This window comes from Silene latifolia, chromosome Y (assembly GCF_048544455.1).
Source record: "Silene latifolia isolate original U9 population chromosome Y, ASM4854445v1, whole genome shotgun sequence".
In the NCBI taxonomy this organism is placed as follows: Eukaryota; Viridiplantae; Streptophyta; class Magnoliopsida; order Caryophyllales; family Caryophyllaceae; genus Silene; species Silene latifolia.
The window spans coordinates 157,457,382-157,476,353 of NC_133538.1; positions in this window are offsets into that span (position 1 = coordinate 157,457,382).

Sequence of the window (18,972 nt, forward strand, 5' to 3'; positions counted from 1 at the left end):
GATCTATATGAAGCTTGTGAATATATTTTCACGAGCTCCTAGGGTCATTGAATATGATGCCGCTTCCGCATTCTTTGATCTTAACATCAAAGAGGGCCAAAAGGTGAGCCCTCATGTGCTCAAGTTGATGGAGCATGTTGAGACCTTGAAAATGCATAAGGTGGAAATTCCTAATGAAGTCGTAATTGATCGAATTCTTCATTCCCTCAGCAAAATCAAAGCATATGTTCAATTCCGGGTGAGTTTTAATATGCAAGATAAGAAAGTTTCCCTTGATGAGTTGCACAAAATGCTTGTGCAAGCCGAAAGGAATATGGGGCTAAGTGTTAGCACCACCAAAGATGTGCTCAATGTCAATCATAAGAGAAAAGGAACTTTCAAGAAGAGCGGGAAAAAGGGAAAGAAGCGAACTCCCAACAGGAACATAGCTAAGACTTATGAAGCAAGCTTCTCCAAGCCCAAGTATAGTGCCCCCTCCGGGGACAAGTGCCACTATTGTTGTGGTGTTGGACATTGGAAAAGAAATTGTTCCAAATACCTTGGCGACATAAAAGCTGGAAAGGTTATTGCAGTAGGTATATAACTATTCCTATCTTTTATGTTTCAATCTCAATTAGTATGTAATACAAGTTGTGATGATTACCCTTTTTATTTTAAATAGGGCCCCCTCCTAGCAAGGACAAAGGCAAAGAGAATCAAGCCTAGAGGATCATGAGGGAAGCTAGAGTAGCCGACCATGGTGATGGATTAATGGAAGCTTGACTTTTATTTGCTTTGTCTTTAATTTTATGATGTATTTCATGTTTTATAACTATTTTGATTTCCTTGTGTGACTTGGAAATTGGTTTGTATCCTTTAAACACGGGTTGTATTTTGGATATTGGTGATTTGGTTTTCAACCCAAATCACTTGTTTTATTATGTTATTTGTTCTAAAATCATCATCATAAATTACTTGCGTAGAGAAACATTAGATAAACAACTCAAATTGATCAAATAGACGATTATGATGATGGGATCATTATATGTCCATAAGCTATGAATCTGATTCTCCTTATGTCTTTGTTACTTAAAGTAACAACTTACTTATGTAAGATCAACTAAAGTTGTAATGAGTTTCTGAACTCATCAAGTAGGGAATTTACGATACCATATGGACACATTATTCTAAACGGATGGTCAACTTTGAGATACCTAGAGTAGAGAGTCTATTAAACCAGATTACATGGATCAGACTGTCATATAATATTATCAAGCTGCCATGTTAGGATGGCCTTTTGAAAGCTAATACATTATCTTGGATAACTCCTAATACTCCGTTAAGTATACATGTTTGTAACTCACAAAGCTATATCTCAAGAAGATAGATGTATTTCTGAGAGATAGAGTGGGAGTAGAATGTATCGTCACAAACATCTCTTATAGTTAAAATGTTACTTTGTGAAAGTAATAGAATTATAGAGTGGGAGTTGGTATTGAACTATTATCTATGAAGATAGTATGAGAGCATAGTTCAGTGTGAGTCTATCGCACATGTCTTAGTGTTTAGTGTTTAAAAATATTACTTTGTGAAAGTGATAGTATCATGACCTTATTACATACGAGCTGAAGCATTACAATCCGAAAATTGTTGCTCATGAGAAGATTTACTTTAAAGTGAGGGTCTCTTTAAAGGTAAATAGAGCTTTAGAGTACACAAATGCATAAGATTTACATGAAGATGTTGATCAAGATAAATTGTGTTAGGAATTGCCGCATTTCATTTTAATGAAGAATGACAAATATAATTCTCTTTTCTAAAATGGGAATTTAGAGAAGGAAGTGTTTGAAACACAAAATCTTAGATGAATATCTAAGAATTCTAACAAATTATGTGTAGCTTTCTTAAGTGATCTTAGAATTATCTTAAGCAAGCATTAAAGGATTATACTTTTCGTTCATGTGATTATAGTGAATTGTTTCATTCACATGATTGAAGAATCATGATATACATGAAGTTAAGTGGGAGCTAGAATTGTTTCTCTATGTCTTATATGTTGATAACATATTACTTATTGAGAATTATGTACCAATGTTCTCTTCTGGCAAGAGTAATTGGGAGACGTGGAAGGGGATGCAAAGTATTCTAGATTTTGAATCTATTTGAGAGAATATTGACATAGAGTTGAGAATCTTATGAGGATAAGATATTTCACATCTGTTGTACAAGAACAAAGTTGAATGGCTTATTCATGATGATGAAAGTGGAATTACTATGATGGAATCATAGTCGTTCACTGAACCCATTAAGTTGTTGATTACATGAAATCGATTGCTAATGTTTCCGCCATTAGAACGATTATGTATGCCAACAGACGCATGTGCTGTGATGTACCATATGCTAGGTACATTATGAGTCAATAATAAGTTAATTCATAAGATGGGCTTGTGAAAGCCTTAAAGTACAATTGACGACTTGTACACATGTTTGGATGATAAACTAAGTTAGGTGTTAAAGGGTTGCACAAACTTTAGTTTCCAAGCTTAAAAGGATTTGATGAAATCCTAAGCTAATGTTGTTAACTAAGGAGTAAGAAACTAAGAAAAGTGTTTTAGTTTTACGCATTGCAAATTCTACAAAAAGGATTCTAAGTAAATAGTGATTAAATGGTCAATGTAGGGACTAAGGGTGAATCCCTCTACAAATGACTTTATCACAAGTTATGCGATAACAGTGGCAGCTTCTTTCAAGTTAAAGAGCTCAGGTCTAGTATGAAGTCTAGACATATACTTAGCAAAATTCATGTCATTAGAGATAACATTGAATGGAAGGAAATAGCAATTAATAAAGTTGGAATATATGGATATCAGGTATATCCACTTGCCAAACTTGTATTTCATTTTAACTAGTGTTATAATACACTAAAGATTATAAAATATGAAGTAGTAATAGTGTATTGACTGTTCATATGTGATAATCACATTTATCGTTTGAGTTTTATTAAACTCACCCGCTACCTTGTCGTATCCGAATGGGTTGTAGAGACAAATTGAACCCCATTAAAGTGAACTGGATTGACATGGTATTCACCCCTAGTTACTTATATGAGGTGACGTCTCTAAGTGACTAGAGTGTGATGCGATTGATGGCAAGTTCAAGTGCTATAGAGTCATATGGGATGACTAGTCGATCACATAGGCGGTCGTATGGGACAATGCATCTGCAAAGTGACCGCTTATAGAGTTCTGGTAATTCATAAAGCCTGGTCGTGGCAAGAGCTACTATAGTATTCTTATGAGTCAATTTTTTAGACTAGAGACTATTCGCCCAAGTTGGCACAACTTCTGATTAGCTTTGATTTATACTCTACGATTTCGTAAATGAGGTCAAACTGGGTATATTTTGGGTTATGATGGACTGTGGCTGAACGAAGGGAATAGGGCGATAGGAATTGTCCACCCCTTGTCAGGGTTGTTTGAAATCCCAAGGCCAATAGAGGAGTAGTTAACTGGAAATGTGTGGCCACGCTTGGAAGGTATCTCTGATAGATAATTCCGGTCAGAAAGTTAATCTCCAGATCGAGAAAACCACTCAAGATATGATCAAATGTAAGTACGACCTGCAAGACACCTTGCATTGAGTGGGAGATTGTAATAGGATAAGAGAATTGGTGACGCACACTTTTCGAGGACAAGTGGGAGATTGTTGGGAAATGTGTCCTCAACAATAGTGCGATCACATGATTTAAATATCATTATTAAATCTCATACTAAGAATACGTGAGGGATGATTCTTTATACAGTCGACTGACCGTCATTAATCGGTAATGATTGGCTAACTAGAGTTTGACATTACTGTCGTGTGACGGCGGTGGTCAGTTGATCACTTTAGGTCACACCTATAGGATGAGGCCCAAATAGATAGTTAATTAATTGTATGCGATACGAATTAATTAATTCCTTAATTATGGGAGTACAATTTTGCGTCTTATTTTAATGTGATTAAATAAGATTAAATTTAGTAATTAAGTGTTATATTACTAAATTTGTTGAGGTATTATATAAGTTTTGTGGTAGAGGTAATTAGTTATTTAAAGTTACAAGAAGTTGTAATTTTAACTAACTAGTAATTATGGAACCCATTATTTGATGATATAATGTTAGTATACTACTCAAAAAGTGGAGTGTATATATATTATTATTTGTAATATTTAAGTGTTAAATGATTACATTAATAATTAAATATGTAAGATAGTTAAACATATGACTTATAAGTATTTGTGGGACAAATGACAAAAGGCAAAAATGGACCAAATAAGGACCAAATTTTCGGCCATAATAAGAGCACATAAGATGCTCTTTTGTCTTATGTTGATGTTGTTTATTGTGTGATTGTGACACATCACACTAGCCTTTACATGCTACATCTTACACCTAGGCTTACTACACTCTACCTACACTATACAACAAGTAAAAACAAAAGGGCAAGATTCCCCCTTTGCTTATGCCAACCGGTTTTGGCTCCTTAAATGGGCAAAATTTTGCTCATTTTTTGGTCTCTAGTTTTTTTTACTTGTTTTACTCTAATTTTCCTCACATGCAAGAACAAAAATCTCTCATAAATACTAATACATATCATATATTACTAGAGGTAGTAATACAAGAACATTAGTATTATTAAGGTAATATTTCTACTACATATCTAGTTAATATTAGTAGAAATTTTTGGGATTAATCTTGGGTGCAATTTATTGGAGTGGCTTCTAAACTTGGAGCCTAATAATAGGTATATGTCGATCAAGATAAATACTAATTTTAACCATGATTTTATGTTGATCAAGATAAATACTAATAAATCCGCATTAAATACTAATTAGTTAATTAGTTCACTATTAGAGGAGTCTAATAATAGGTATATGGTCGTGGCAAGAGCTACTATAGTATTCTTATGAGTCAATTGTTTTGACTAGAGACTATTCGCCCAAGTTGGCACAACTTCTGATTAGCTTTGATTTATGCTCTACGATTTCGTAAATGAGGTCAAACTGGGCTTGTTAGGTTCATATACCTATTATTAGACTCCTCTAATAGTGAACTAATTAACTTGTTAATTATTTGTTCTTTAAATCTAGTGCATGCATAACAAAATGAAAGATTTATAAGAAAAACAATGTTCCTCACATTGATATTAGGTTCGAAATTATGGGCACAAGTAAGGTCACCTTCCTTCACTTGTTCTTGAGCTAAGTATGATGGATGATCCTCCTAGGACTCCAAGTATAGAAGCCACTCCAATAAATTGCACCCAAGATTAATCCCAAAAATTCCTACTAATATTAACTAGATATGTAGTAGAAATATAACCTTAATAATACTAATGTTCTTGTATTACTACCTCTAGTAATAGATGATGAGTATTAGTATTATAGAGAGTTTTTATTATTTGCATGTGAGGGAAAAACATGAGAGAAAAAACAAGTAAAGTGCCAACACCAAAATTGAGCAACTAATGCTCTCTTTTGTAAGCCAAAAACCGGTGGCCTTGTGAGCATCAAGGAATATTTTTCTTTTGTTTTTACTCTCTTGTTTAGTTTAGGTAGAGTGTGTAAGAGTATAGGGAACATTTGTGTAAGATATAGAATGATAAAAGCTTCATATGACAAGTCACTATCATGCTTTATCAAAACAAACAAAGACAATAGAGCATCTTGTGCTCTCTTGTTTTGGCCGAAATATTGGATCATTTTTGGTCCATTTTTGCCTTTTGTCATTTGTCCCACAAATGCTTATAAGTCATATGTTTAACTCTCTTACATATTTAATTATTAATGTAATCATTTAACACTTAAATATTATAATTAATAATATAATATACACTCCACTTTTTGAGTAGTATACTACCATTATATCAACATATAATGGGTCCCATAATTACTAGTTAGTTAAAATTACAACTTTTTGTAACTTTAAATAACTAATTACCTCTACCTCAAAACTTATATTAATACCTCAACTAATTTAGTAAATTAACACTTAATTACTAAATTTAAATCTTATTTAATCACATTACAATAAGACGCAAAATTGCACTCTCATAATTAAGGAATTAATTAATCTGTATCGCATACAAATAATTAAATATCTATTTGGGCCTCATCCTATAGGTGTGCCTTAAAGGGATCAACTGACCACCACCGTCACATGACAGTAATGTCAAACTCTAGTTAGCCAATCATTACCGATTAATGACGGTCAGTCAACTGTATAAAGCATCATCCCTCACGTACTCTTAATATGAGATTTAATAATGATATTTAAATCATGTGATCGCACTATTGTTGAGGACACATTTCCCAACAATCTCCCACTTGTCCTCTACAAGTGTGCGTCACCAATTCTCTTGTCCTATTACAATCTCCCACTCAATGCAAGGTATCTTGCAGGTCTTACTTACATTTTATCATATCTTGAGTGGTTTTCTCGATCTGGAGAATAACTGTCTGACCGGAATTATCTATCAGAGATACCTTCCGAGCGTGGCCACGCATTTCCAGTAAACTACTCCTCGAGTGGCCTTGAGATTTCAAACAACCCTGACAAGGGGTGGACAATTCCTATCGCCCTATTCCCTTCGTTCAGCCACAGTCCATCATAACCCAAAATATACCCAGTTTGACTTCATTTACGAAATCGTAGAGTATAAATCAAAGCTAATCAGAAGTTGTGCCAACTTGAGCGAATAGTCTCTAGTCAAAAGAATTGACTCATAAGATACTATAGTAGCTCTTGCCACGACCAGACTTTATGAATTACCAGAACTCTATAAGCGGTCACTGCCCGATAGAGTGTCCCATACAGTCTGCCTATGTGATCGACTAGTCATCCCATATGACTCTATGGCACTTGAACATGCCATCAATCGCATCACACTCTAGTCACTTGGAGACGTCACCTCATATAAGTAACTAGGGGCGAATACCATGTCAATCCAGTTCACTTTAATGGGGTTCAATTTATCTCTACAACCCATTCGGATACGACAAGGTAGCGGGTGAGTTTAATAAAACTCAAACGATAAATGTGATTATTACATATGAATAGTTAATACACTATTACTACTTCATATTCTATAATCTTTAGTGTATTATAACACTAGTTAAAATGCAATACAAGCTCAGCAAGTGGATATACCCGATATCCATATATTCCAACTTTATTAATTGTTATTTCCTTCCATTCAATGTCATCTCTAATGACATTAATTCATTTCTCAGTATTTGTCTAGGATTATAACTAGACTTGGGCTTTTTGACTTGAAACATGCCCCCAATGTTATCACATAACTAGTGATAAGGTCATTTGTAGAGGGATTCACCCTTATTCCCTACGTTGACTATTTTATCACAACTTACTTAGATTCCTTTTGTAGATATTTGTAAGGCGCGAAACTAAAACACCTTTCTTAGTCTCTTACTCCTTTGTCAATAAGACATCCTAGGATTTCAACAAATCCCTTTTGGTTTGGAAACTGAAGTTTGTGTAACCCTTCAACACCTAACTTAGTTTGTCATCCAAACATGTGAACGAATCCTTAATTCATCTCAAGAATCTAAAGGATGTTCTTTAAGGCTCTCACAAGCCATATGATGGTAATTATCTTGTTATTCACTTATAATGCCCTAGGCATATGTTTCATCACAGCATGTGCGTCTGTTGGGATACATGATCATTCTAATTGCGGAAACATTAGCAATCGATTTCATGTAATCAACAACTTAATGGGTTCAGTGAACGACTATGATTCCATCATAGTAATTCCACTTTCATCATCATGAATAAGCCATTCATCTTTGTTGATGTTAAACAGATACAAAAGATCTTATCCTCATAAGACTCTCAACTCTATGTCAATATACTCTCACATAGATTCGGTAATCTAAAGTATATTTCACCTTTTCCTAGTCTCCCAATCACTCTTGCCAGAAGAGAGAATTGGTACATTATTCTCAATAAGTAATATATTATCAACATATAAGACATGGAGAAACAATTCTAGCTCCCACTTAACTTCGTGTATATCATGATTCTTCAATCATGTGAATGAAACAATTCACTATAATCACATGAATGAAAAGTATAATCCTTTAATGCTTGCTTAAGATCATTCTAAGATCACTTAAGAAAGCTACGCATAAAATGTTAGGATTCTTAGATCTTCATCTAAGATTTTGTGTTTCAACACTTCCTTCTCTAAATTCCCATTTTAGAAAAGCGAATTTTATTTGCCATTCTTCATTAAAATGAAATGCGGCAATTCCAAACACAATTTATCTTGATCAACATCTTCATGTAAATCTTATGCATTTGTGTACTCTAAAGCTCTATTTACCTTTGAGGAGACCCGCGCCTTAAAGTAAATCTACTCTTGAGCAATAGTTTTCGGATTGTAATGCGATGGCTCGTATGTAACAAGGACATGATACTATCACTTTCACAAAGTAATAAGACATGTGCGATAAACTCCCACTGAACTATGCTCTCATTCTATCTTCATAGACTATAGTTCAATACTAACTCCCACTCTATAATTCTATTACTTTCACAAAGTAACATTTCAACTATAAGAGATGGTTGTGACGATTCAATATACTCCCACTCTATCTCTCAGAAATATATTAATATTCATGAGAGATAACTTTGTGAGTCACAAACATATATATTTAACGGAGTATTAGGAGTTTTACTTAGACTATGTATTAGCTTTCAAAAGGCCATCCTAACATGACAGCTTGATAATATATGAGTCTTATCCATGTCATCTGTTTAATAGACTCTCTATTATAGATATCTCATGGTTGACCATCCGTTTAGAATTACTTGTCCATATTGGATTGCAATTTCCCAAAATTGAGTTCAAGAACTCAAACCAACTCATATTAGTTTGATCTTATGGATAGTGACGCTAGGTCATAATCCATCTTTAATAAATCAAATTTATTACTTAGATCTTTGCCACTACGATTGGATCGTAATGCTTAGAACTTTATTCAATTGGTTCTCTACGTCATTTAGAAATTTCTCAAATATCTCAAATGCTTCACTTTATATTTGATTAAGTAAATATACCTATATCTACTTAAATCAATGTTAAAAGTGACGAAGTAGTCATAAATTCCCCTTGCGGTGATGCTCATTAGAACACATACATCCGCATGTATTAGTCTCAACAAATCACTTGCTTGTGTCCCTTTACCACTAAAGGATGTACAAATTATATTGCAAAGGAGACAAGATTGTTAGAATCATGATTTATCCACTAAACTACATAAGATTAAATTATTAAAAATTTAATTAGTTCTCATTTTTATGATTTATGGAAATTTATTGCTCATTTTAAGGATTTTTGGTCATTTTATTACATTTTTATGACTAAAATGGGAAGTAAAATGCTAAAAATAGTTAAACTTTGTTTTTGACCTTGGAAATTTTATATGACCTCACATGAATATTTTACAAGTTGTGTGTAAAAGGAAGTGTTAATTTGATTAATATTGCATGATTTATGATTTTTATGAGATAAAAATGGATTAAAAGATGTAAAATGGTTAAAATTAGTTAAATCTCGAATTAAGCCATGATATTTTAATATGATGTCACATGCATGATTTACAGAGTGTATGTAAATTACTAGATCAAAAGATATTCTTTAGCATGATTTATGGATTTTTAGAGTAAAAATGGCATAAATAGTGACTATTTTAGCAAAATTAGCTAAAACGTATTGCATGGCTTGAGAAATTATTTTAAGTTGCATTAATATCCCAATAATCATATCTAAGGTTGTAAAAATTATTGGAATAATTTTTGGATACTTTAAATATTTTATGAGATAAAACCGATAAAATACAACTATATTTTCTCAAAATTAATTCGAAAATTTTAACCATGATTTTTGACATTATGAGTGTCATGGTATTATTCCAGAATGTTCAAAAATTTAAAATTCAAATTTTGAAATCTTTATGATTTAATGTGGATTTATTTCATAAATATTATGATTTTAAGGTCAAAAATGAGTATAAAATTAAATCAAGTTGAATTATTGTCAAAAATTTAGTGATGACTGATTTTTGAGTCCTAAAATGTGTTAGAATAATTAACTTGAGTTTAGATGTGATTTAAGTGTTAATTAGTGATTTTAAAAGGTTATTATCACGCATTTCCATGAAACCGGGTTATATGTACGACATAAGTTAAATAGGGCAATTTGGCACATGATTTTGCATGATAGGTACATATTATAATGCTGCATATTTCAATTTTTGAATGTTTTTTATTTTTATAATTTTGAATTATGTAATTTTATCTTAGTATGGCCTTAGTTTTAATCGATATTGCTCGTAATGAAAGGGAATATTGATTCGGTTGTACTTTAATGTGATCTCGTATCACTTTTATTTTTATTCCATTAAGTTTTCCATTTTACAAATGTATAATAGGAATAGTTTTGTATTTTTATTATTATTTGTAATTATGAAGCATCTTCAAAGACGGTGTCATTCGTAAAGGTGATCCGACGAAGACGGTGTCTTGGGAGGCGTGCCATTTAAAGATACAAGGGACCAAAGGAGTTGGTTTCCGAATATGTAATAGATTATTTGATTTTTTATTTTAGGAAAACCATACTAGGAATTTTATTTATTGCTTTGCATTTCTTTTAATATGTTAAATGTATTGCCAAATCGCCATAACACACATGCATATCATATCGAGTCATCGACCGTGTCAATTATAATTATCGTAGTTTACCGCTTTAGTTCACTTAAAACGTGATAGATAATAAATTGACAAGACCTCTCACATATAACTATTGAGAAATAGCCTTACCAAATAGTAGAAACCCATGAAGTACCAATTTCATAAGGGAGTTGAGTCGGCTTTACCGTAATACAAACCTTGTTACGTTGGCGAATTGGGGTAATAAAATGTTATTACATCGAAATTTGGATTGAGCTCAACGGAAGTATTCGTGACCGTAGTCGCATGTGTTCTGGGCTAAAGATGAAAATTAGAGTAATTTTTATCGACCGAGAGTTCTAAAAGTAGAATCGATTAAAGAGTTAATCCACTGAGTTATATTAATAAGGGATGAATCGGCTCACCGTGCCCGTATTAATATGAATTTGGATCTCGAAATCATTTATGTTAGTTGGGTGGAGGTCACTACATAGATGCAATACTTGTTTACAAATATATGAGTATTATTAAAACGAAAGATGTTAATTATTTCCTTCATTTCCGTTTTTGTAGATAATTATACGCAATGAATTCATCTAATACTCCTACACCAATCACTCTTAATTCATAGCTCCAATCATACGATGAAAAATGCTCCGATTATGACAATGATACGATTAGAGAATTACGCGTTGGCATTAGTCAGGATGAAATTTTTTGCTTCTATACCACCTACACTCCACCCACTCCAATATTATTGCTCACCACCTTGGAAAGAAAATCTTGTGAAGAAAATCTTACAAAACCCAAGGCATCCTTGTTTGAAGAAACAAAGAGAAATATCAAATTGAGTGGGAGTTCTAGCAAGAGTGTCTATGCAAATGAAAGGAGTATTGGTATTAATAAAGGGAAGGCAAAAATGGGCGAGAAACCCAAACCTGATTATAAATTGGAAATGGATAGTGGGACTACCAAGACCAATACCAAGAAGGGTGCCAAATCCTATGAGGAATGTCATTATTGTAATGTCATGGAAAATTGGAAGCGAAATTGCCCCAAGTATTTGGAAGATATCAAAATTGGGCTTGTTACTCCAAGTGGGACTTGGAAATGTGGAAAAGCTAAACAAGGGTGATGTGGATCGCCGACAATGAAATGGAGCTCGGGTAGCCGCCACTTCAAGAGAAATTTGTTTACTTGTTTTGCTAATAGCTTTGAGTTATAATTTACATAATTATTATTATGTATCCACTTAGTCTAAATCATTATTTCCATTTCTATGTGAGACATGAAAGGATTTATATTTTGCCATCAAAGACAATTGTTGTATTTTGTTGAAAATAGACATGGATGTGAGCCATGTCACTTATCTTAATTATATTCATATATTAGACACTTCCAACTCAAGCAAAGATATCTACATAAATACGCACCAAAAGACTCATTACTAGTAATCCAAATGATTTGTACATTTGATTTTTCAATTTGGTTACGTAAAAGAGAAATGCATTAAAGGCTAGTGTCGACTAGATTTAAAAAACCATATGATTTCAATCATATGGAATGTGCGAATCTTGTCTCCTTTGCAATATGATTTGTACTTCCTTTAGTGGTAAAGGAACACAAGCAAGTGATTTGTTGGGACTAATACATGTTGATGTATGTGTTCTAAATTTGCATCATCGCAAAGGATATTCATGACTACTTCGTCACTTTTAACAATGATTTAAGTAGATATGGGTATATTTACTTAATCAAATATAAAGTGAAGCATTTGAGATATTTGAGAAATTTCTAAATGACGTAGAGAACCAATTGAATAAAGTTCTAAGCATTACGATCAAATCGTAGTGCCAAAGATCTAAGAAATAAATTTGATTTATTAAAGATGGATTATGACTTAGTGTCACTACCCATAAGATCAAACTATTATGAGTCGGTTTGAGTTGTTGAACTCAATTTTGGGAATTTCCAATCCAATACGGACAAGTAATTCTAAACGGATGGTCAACCAGGAGATACCTAGAATAGAGAGTCTATTAAACAGATGACATGGATAAGACTCGCATATTATCAAGCTTCCATGTTAGGATGGCCTTTTGAATGCTAATACACAGTCTAAGTAAACTCCTAATACTCCGTTAAATATATATGTTTGTGACTCACAAAGCTATATCTCATGGATATAGATGTATTTCTGAGAGATAGAGTGGGAGTAGATTGAATCGTCACAAACATCTCTAATAGTTGAAATGTTACTTTGTGAAAGTAATAAAATTATAGAGTAAGAGTGTAGATGAACTATAGTCTATGAAGATAGAATGAAAGTATAGTTCAGTGGGAGTTTATCGCACATGTCTTATTATTTAAAAATATTACTTTGTGAAAGTGATAGTATCATTGTAATACTACGGATTTTCTTTGGTGACTACTCGACCGAGTAGAGCCTACTCGGCCGAGTAGTGCTGTTGTTGTGGGTTGTTTTGATTTTGCCGATGAATACTCGGCCGAGTATAGTGAATACTCGACCGAGTAGAGGATACTCGGCCGAGTATAACTTTACTCGACCGAGTATTCGGTCTGGTGAGTGTTATTTTGACGGTTTGATTAGGGAATGTTTAAGATTATTTTATATCCCGCGTCAGTTTTTAAAACATCATTTCAACTTCATCATTTCTACGTTAACCCTAATCTCTCCCTAATCACTCCTTAATCAGCCCATAGCATTGTTGTGTGTGTAATCTTCGGAGTTCTTGCGTATAATTCCTCATTCTACTGTTGGTAAGTTCTATTTCTATGTTATTCGTATTCGTTAGGGTTACTATGTACATTTGCAGAATTGGGAATATGGGGGTTGTGCAATGTGTAATTGTGTTATATGATTATGGTATAGGAGAAGACTTTGTAGAAGAGCCTTTCTGATTGTTCGAGTTCATTCCATTGTTGATTGCTAAGGTAGGGTTTCCCTACTCAGTTACTGTTCTTTGTTAAGACATGTTTGTTGTGTGATTATTGTTATCTGTTGATCATCGGAGTATGGAGATTGTCGTGACGATGTTGGTGTGAGGGTGTTGTGACGGCTGTGATGTGGTGTGATTGTGATTGTGGTGGAGTCACTTGCGGGAGTGGCTTCACACCCTAGTTCGCCCTCTGTGGAACCCGCCACGGGAGGGGATGTGCACATTAAGGGATAGGGATTGTTTGTCGCTCGTTGAGGAGCTGGACTAGGTGGGATCGGTGCGGTCACCCATCGCGGCGAGATTACCTTGCGATGGGTAATCTGGCAGGGCTACACACTTCGGTGTGTAGTCGGTTATAGTGTGAGAACGGAAGATTGGGATTGGGCGATGATCGCTTGATTACTTCGTTTGTTGTCTTATATTGATTGAGTATCACGACCCGTTGTTGTTTGTGGAATCTGCGGTGATCCATTCGGAGATGGTGAGCAGGCTTGGCAGGTATTGCTAGTGTGAGCTTGGGGACAGTCATGGGAGTGTTGTCATCACCAGTCATAGCATCACCGTCTGAGTCTTAGTTTGATTTCCTTTATTGTCAGACATTGGAGTTGTATTTTGTTGAATCAGTATTTGGATTTGGATGTTGTAAACTTTATACTTTACGATACTTTAATAAATGTGCTCGATTTCGTAGACGCTTTTGATATGTACTAACCTCGGGCAACCGAGACTGTAACACACTTTCATGGTAGGGTGGTCCTGGTAAGGCACCTTGGTATGAGGGGATGTTACAAAGTGGTATCAGAGCCGAAGATTCCGGCACCTAAACAAATGAATTTAATGAACCCGGGGAGAGTTGTTTGGAGCTACCGCAAAGACTCGGGAGACGTCCCGGAGACGCAAATTGGCCCTCATTAACTCGAGCCGGTAACATGGGGGAAGTGTGATGAGAGTTGGGTTTTATATGTACATGTATGTGAAGATGCATGCTGGTAATAGTTGATAATTGAAAGGGTATGTGTTGAAATTTGTAAGTGTGGTGATTGGAGAAATGGTGGAGGTGTCTGGTTTGTGAATGTTGTTCTGTTAGATTTAGAATATGCATGAATTGTATGTTGGTATGATTATAACGTGGCATTTAAGTTCTTGATGTTATGTGTTTGTTGCGTGAATAGTGACCATGATAGAGGACTTTGTACTGTATACCCGTCTATTGCGTGACTCGGCCTAGAGGGCAGGTACTAGACCGAGTAGGGAGCACTCGGCCGAGTAACCAAGCACTCGACCGAGTATTGTTGGGCAGTGAGTAGCAATGGCTACTGTATGTGATAACTCGACCGAGTAAGTAAGTATACTCGACCGAGTAGTCACTACTCGGCCGAGTGTTGTTTTACTCGACCAAGTGTTGTTTTTGAGTTTTTGACGTTTGCTTCTGGAGTCGAATACTCGACTGAGTATCTAGGATACTCGACCGAGTAGTCGTTACTCGACCGAGTATGGTTGTATACTCGGCCGAGTGTTCCTTTGGCGGAAGGTTGTTACATTTTGAGCCGTAGGCTTTTGTGTTTACGTTTACTTGTTTCTTGTCAGCTCAAAATGCCGCCCAAAAGAACTCCCGCGCAGATCCAAGCTTCTGAGATGACTCTTGATGAGGTTGCTCGCATGATTGAGCAACAAGAGGCTCTCCTTGAAGCTCTCAAAAATGTGGGAAAGGGGAACGATAAGTCGATGGATGCTACTCAGCTCAGCATCATCATTGCTCGCTTCAACCCTCCCACATATGATGGGGTAGGTGAACCAAAGCTACTCGAGAAGTGGCACCGTGAGATCGAAGCTCTCATGGAAATGGTTAAGTGCCTCGAAGACATGATCGTCGAGCAGGCAGTGTACTACCTAGGAGGTGAAGCTGCAGTTTGGTGGCAAAACGTCAAGGAAGATGCTAGAGCTTTTTACCAGGTTGAAGGAGTTATTCCTTGGTCTGGGTTGAAGAGTGCTATGAGGGGGAGCGGTGTGCGGAGCATATCCGACACAAGATGAGATCCGACTTTGATTCCTTCACCATGACTAATGAGATGACAATCCGACTACTATCATCGGTTCCTGGAGCTATCTCGTTATGTTGAGGACATGCGGCTAGGACAGAGAGGTTTGGCTCTCCGTTTTTGAGAGGGGTTTATCGATAAGATCGTGAGTCGTATGCCACCGGGGTTGCTGCGACCTCAAGGAAGTGTATCGAGAGTGGGTCAAGCGAGAGAATGGTAGATCTCTCAAGAGAGATCGATGAGAGGACTCGCGGAAAAGAGGAAGGCCGACGGTGGAAGGAAGCGATCGGTCGACCAACAAGAAGAGGAACTTCAACCATGTAAGGCTTTTTCTGGTGGAGCTGGTTTCTCGGGAGGATCTCGTGGCTGGGGAAAGAATGGAGGTCGGAGTGTGAGTGACAACTCTAACCTTACATGCTTCAACTGTGGTGGGATAGGCCACAAAAGACGGGAATGCACGAGCTACAAGCCCGGACTTTGGTTCGGGAGCTCGGTCGGGAATTTTTCTCGGGGCCGACTCGAGTTTTGCTAGTAACCGCCAAGGAGGTTCATGGGGCAACAGAGGTGGACAGGGCAACCAGGGGCGATTCTGGCCATGGTGGTGGATTATATCGGCGCCGAACAACAAAGACCACCACCGGATTCGGCGGCCAAGTCAAGTACCTCCAATGCTTGATTCGGGTGGAGGACGAAAAAAACAGTGGGAAGCTTTTCATGATGGACAAGCAGGAAGCACAGGATGATGCTCATGTAGTTACCGGTACCTTTCTTGTTCATAACGTACCGTCCTTTGTTTTGTTTGATTCAGGAATTACACACTCTTTTGTGTCCAAGAGTCATGCTGTGTCTATGGGTTTGGGAAGGTTTGAGGTTGTAAAAGATGATGTGTTCATACCTTCGTGGGAGTCTGTGTCGTGTCTCAAGTTGTATAAGGGAGTATCCATGGTAGTTGGAGGGGTAGATTTACCAGTAGACCTGTTAGAGCTTCCTATGGGTGGGTTCGATCTGATTGTCGGGATGGATTGGCTGGGTAAGTATGATGCCAGGATAGATTGTCGGCAAAAGAGGGTGTCCTTAAAGGGTCCCAAGGGTGTTATGGTGTCCTATAGAGGGTTTGTGGTAAAGTCTAAGTGTATGTTTATAGCTGTGATGACTTTAAAGTCATGTTTGAGGAAGAAGTGTCCCTTGATTCTCTGTCATGTGAGAGACCACCGAGTAGAGCCGCCGATAGCTTCTGAGATATCTGTGGTGAGAGAGTTCGAAGATGTTTTTCCTGAGGAGATACCGAGTTTGCCTCCCAAGAGGGATGTTGATTTCAGCGTGGAGCTTAAGCCGGGAATGGGTCCTATATCTAAAGCACCTTACGTATGGCACCTAAAGAGTTGGCAGAGTTGAAAAAGCAGATACATGAGTTGCTTGGCAAGGGTTACATCAGGCCTAGTGTGTCACTGTGGGGAGCTCCAGTTCTTTTTGTAAAGAAGAAAGATGGGAGTATGAGACTGTGCATTGATTACAGAGAGCTCAATCGTGTCACAGTGAAGAACAAGTATCTGTTGCGTAGGATTGATGATTTGTTTGATCAGCTAAGTGTAGCAGGTGTGTTTTCCAAGATTGATCTGAGGTCGGGATATCACCAGCTGAGGATAGCAGATGAGGATATTCCTAAGACAGCGTTCCGATCTCGATATGGTCATTACGAGTACGTGGTGATGCCTTTTGGGTTGACCAATGCACCAACAGCTTTCATGGATTTGATGAATCGGATCTTCACACTGTTTTTGGACAGGTTTGTGGTTCTTTTCATCGACGACATATTAGTCTATTCTAAGACTAAGGAAGAGCATGAGGAGCACTTGAGGATAGTCTTGCAGACTTTGAGAGAGAATCAACTATATGCCAAGCTATCTAAGTGCGAGTTCTGGTTAGAGGAAGTGGCTTTTCTAGGCCATGTGATATCTAAGAAGGGGGTCTCTGTGGATCTTAGTAAGATTGAGGCCGTAACCAAGTGGGAATCGCCGAAGAATGTTGCTGAGATTCGGAGTTTCTTAGGCCTTGCTGGCTACTACAGGAGATTCGTGAAAGATTTATCTACCATAGCGCGACCTATGACATCTTTGATGAGGAAGGAAGTCAGATTTGTTTGGGATGAGAGTTGTGAGACGGCGTTTCAGACCTTAAAGGAACGCTTGACCACAGCCCCCTATCCTAGCCTTGCGGAGGGATGTGAGAACTTTGAGGTATATACCGATGCTTCAAAGAATGGTCTTGGTTGTGTTTTGATGCGGGAAGGAAAGTCATAGCTTATGCTTGAGGCACCAAGCAATATGAGGAGAACTACCCTACTCATGACCTGGAGCTGGGTGCAGTTGTTTTCGTTCTTAAGATTTGGAGGCACTACCTTTATGGAGCAACTTTTAAGGTGTTCTCTGATCATAAGAGTCTAAAATATATCTACACTTAGAAGGAGCTTAACATGCGACAGAGACGGTGGATGGAGCTGATCGGAGATTATGATATGGAGATCATCTATCACGAGGGTAAGTCTAATGTTATTGCAGATGCACTGAGTAGGAAGAGCGTCCATTCGCTATGTACAGCCATATCTTTGCTAAAGTTGAGGGATGAGATGTCTAGGATGGGGATCTTTATGATACGAAAGGGAGATACCATCGGGGATTTGACGATCGAGCCAGAGTTGTATGAGAAAATCAAGAGTAAGCAAGAGCTTGATCCTAAGATTCAGGAGTGGAAGTCAAGGGTAGAGAATGGAACGGTTTCCAGGTTTTCTATCGATACAGATGGGAGTGTTCGTTTTGATGGGAGATGGTGTGTTCCTGAGGATGCAGAGTTGCGAAGAGTGATCTTGACGGAGGCTCATTGCACTCCCTATTCAGTTCACCCGGGTGGTGACAAGTTTTACAAAGACCTTAAGAAGACTTTTTGGTGGCCAAACATGAAGAGAGATATAGCTGAGTTTATAGCCAGATGTTTGACCTGTCAAAGGGACAAGGTTGAACAAAGGAGACCATAAGGTAAGATACAGTCTTTGGAAGTACCCGAGTGGAAGTGGGAGTCGATCTCCTTGGACTTCATTGTGGGGTTGCCTAGGTCACAGCAAGGTAACAACATGATTTGGGTGATTGTTGATCGGTTAACCAAGTCAGCCCATTTCATTCCCATGAAAGATACTTGGTCTAAGATGCAGCTGGCATTGGGTTACAGGAGGCATGTGGTTCGGTGACACGTCTGTCGCGTACC